We start from the raw sequence: 3,565 nt of genomic DNA, 5'->3' as shown, positions 1-3,565 counted from the left end.
ATTGATCCACAAATATATTTTGCAACACCGATGGTGGGTCAAATCAGAAAACTTGTCTAGGGTAAAATCTAGCTTGAATTTTTAAAAGATCAAATGTTTTCATAAAGATCCAATTTCCTAAAGGATCTACATTTTTATAGTCATGTGGGACTGTAAACCGCCTTTTAAATGTACACTTTGCTTTGGAAACCGAAAGTAAATCGGCTATTTGATTGCAAGTGTCGTTGACCTAAACCCAAGGCAACTGTGGATGACACACCCACCTTTAACCATGGTTCTATTGTTAATATCATTGTTTATACCGCTCTATCAAAATCACTGATGTACAAAGTGTGAAGAATAAAGAAGTGATTCGTGTGATGTATTATATTATTTCAAGACTGTATTGCTTGAGGACAAGCAACGCTCAAGTGTGGGGATATTGATAAGGCTAAAAAGGAACATATATTTCATAGCAAAATCCCCCAAGAAAGACAAGATTTTAGTTGCAATTGTTCCATTTTCAAGTGATATTCGTTTATATTAAATAAGTGCGAAGACAAAAGGTGAAAACGACGAATTAAAGACACAAAGGTCCAAAAAGCTCAAATATACAAGATACAAATAAAAAGGTTCAAATTATTGATGAAGAACGTCTAAAAATGACAAGAGTACAAGTTGCGGAACGCAAAGTACACGATATAAAATAGTACGAAAGGACGTCCGAAAATCCGGAACCGGGACCCGAGCCAAGAAGAAACGCCCGACGCAATGGACCAAAAATATCTAGTCTACTATGCACATAAATATAATATAATATATAAATAATTATTAAAATTATTTATATTTTATATATATTTAATAAATATGTCGACGAACAAGAAGACAAAAGATATGTGAGCTGTCCAGCGTGGCAATGCGAGTCGCATGGCAAATAGGCATAAACCCATGCGAGTCGCATGGCAGTAAAAATTTGGCCAAATGCCTATAAAAAGGCAGTTTATGCACGAACTCAAACACATCTTTTTCTTTTCCTTCTCTGTAAACATATAACATAAATAAATAATTATAATTTTAATTATAATTTTAATAATTATGATTTAGTTTAGTATTGTAACAAATGATTTACGGGTTTTAAGTCAAGACTCTGCCCGTGTAATACTACGATATTAATACCCACTGTAAGTTATGTCTTTCCTTTTTAATTTAATGTCTCGTAGCTAAGTTATTATTATGCTTATTTAAAACGAAGTAATCATGATGTTGGGCTAATTACTAAAATTGGGTAATTGGGCTTTGTACCATAATTAAGGTTTGGGCAAAAGACCGACACTTGTGGAAATTGGACTATTGACTATTAATAGATGGGGGGTATTGTCTAATTGAGTGACAACTCATTGGAGTCTGTCGAACCTATCTTCAAATTAATTATCCTAATAATTAATAATGATTATGGTTGTCCTATTTAGCGACGTTCATATGGAATCTATTATAATCATTTAATTAATTATTCGGGTTGGGTAATTGATTATTCAAACTGATCAAGTGGGTAAATTAATATTCATATCTAATCAAAACAGGGGTGGATTACATACAGTGATAACTGGTGTAATTGTTGACAGAAGTGATAACTGCGTCACAGTTTAAATCCTTAATTAGTTGGAATATTTGACTTCGGGTATAAGGGTAATTTGACGAGGACACTCGCACTTTATATTTATGACCGATGGACTATTATGGATAAAAACCAGATAGGTATCAAATAAACCATGACAAAGGACAATTAACCCGAGTAACAATTAATTAAAATCAAAACGTTAAACATCATGATTACGGAAGTTTAATTAAGCATAATTGTTTTATTGTATTTTTCATCGCACTTTTATTTTCTGTCATTTTATTTTATTTATCGCAATTTATTTTACGCACTTTAATTTTTGTCATTTATTTTTACGCTTAAAATCGACAAACCGGTCATTAAACGGTAAAACCCCCATTTTATAATAATACTACTACTTATTTATATATATATTTTTACAAATAAACTTAATAATATAGCGTTAACTTCACCAGCTCCCTGTGGAACGAACCGGACTTACTAAAAACTACACTACTCTACGATTAGGTACACTGCCTATAAGTGTTGTAGCAAGGTTTAGGTATATCCCATCCGTAAATTAATAAAACTTGTGTCATATTTTGTAGTATTTTGTATTAAAAATTCAATAGTATTTTATACCCCTCCGCTACCACATCACCTACAAAACAACATTCTTGTTAACAATAAAAGGTTTCACAATTCTAGCGATTAACCACTCATAAAGCTTCTAATATCAAAGTATTATTAGTGATTGAACCTCTTAACCACCTCAAAATATCTAAAATTTAATCCGATTTATACATTCATCAAAGTGTTAATGATCAATCGCGTATACACAGAAGATTCTGCATTCATCATGAAATACTCATGATAAAATAATAATACTCTATCGTCTTAAAATAATTCTCACATTTGACTTTTAAAAATCTTTATTTTCAAACTTTGACTTCAAATTTTTATTTATATGATTTTGTGTGTATTGTTGCTTGTTGTAAATAGTTCCATATATCAGCATAAAAGCATGCTACAGTTTGCTCAAACAAACGTACATGAGCAAATATTAAGACGTGTAAGGAGTGCAATCGCGTAGGGCCAAATATTCAAAAGGGCTTAAAATATTGCCCAACATTACCTAGGTTCATTTGATTTGATATTACTTTTCCTACTATTGTTATTTTAATTGATGCCGATATTTTTTTGTATTATTGATGTCATAACCCGACCTTAACCATAAGGACGAATACAATAACATATGATTTCATCGCGAGGTATTGACCTCTATATGCGACATTTTTCAAAAACTGCATTCGTTTTTACAATACAAACCATAGCTTTTATTACAAATACAAGGTTTAAACAACTTAATAATGATTATCGTTTAGCGATAATCTTAGACTTACAAACTTTACATGTGATAATAACAATACGACCTCCAACATATTTTACATTACAAATCCTCCGATATGCAGTTTTATTTTTGACACAAATATGCATACTCAAGATCTTGCTTAAATTCAAGATGTTGCAGCGGAAGCTTTTAGTTATCACCTGAGAATAAACATGCTTAAAACGTCAACATAAAGTTGGTGAGATATAGGTTTAATGCCGGCAGCGTTATAAATATAGACCACAAAATTTCATATATATACATTTTAATAAAAATATTCTAAGTTGTTGAGCACTTGATAACCATACTTAACATTTAATCAACGTCGCATATTCCCTTTATTATGAAATCTTACTACACCGTACCAAGTGTAGTTACCGAAATGAAGTACTGTGCAACCGTTGAATACTGGTCATCCAGTCCGGTTGGGGTTGTCAGGCCCGATAGATCTATCAACAGGATTCGCGTTTACAATACCTCATGTAAATAATAGTTACCAAGTTACAGGGAAGTATGCCAGTGGTATAACTCAACGTAGAATATATATTTTTAATCACTTGTGTCCATAACGTAAATCATAAAATGCATGTATTCTCATC

This window comes from Rutidosis leptorrhynchoides, chromosome 2, assembly GCF_046630445.1.
Source record: "Rutidosis leptorrhynchoides isolate AG116_Rl617_1_P2 chromosome 2, CSIRO_AGI_Rlap_v1, whole genome shotgun sequence".
In the NCBI taxonomy this organism is placed as follows: Eukaryota; Viridiplantae; Streptophyta; class Magnoliopsida; order Asterales; family Asteraceae; genus Rutidosis; species Rutidosis leptorrhynchoides.
Note: the sequence above shows the minus strand (reverse complement) of the source record.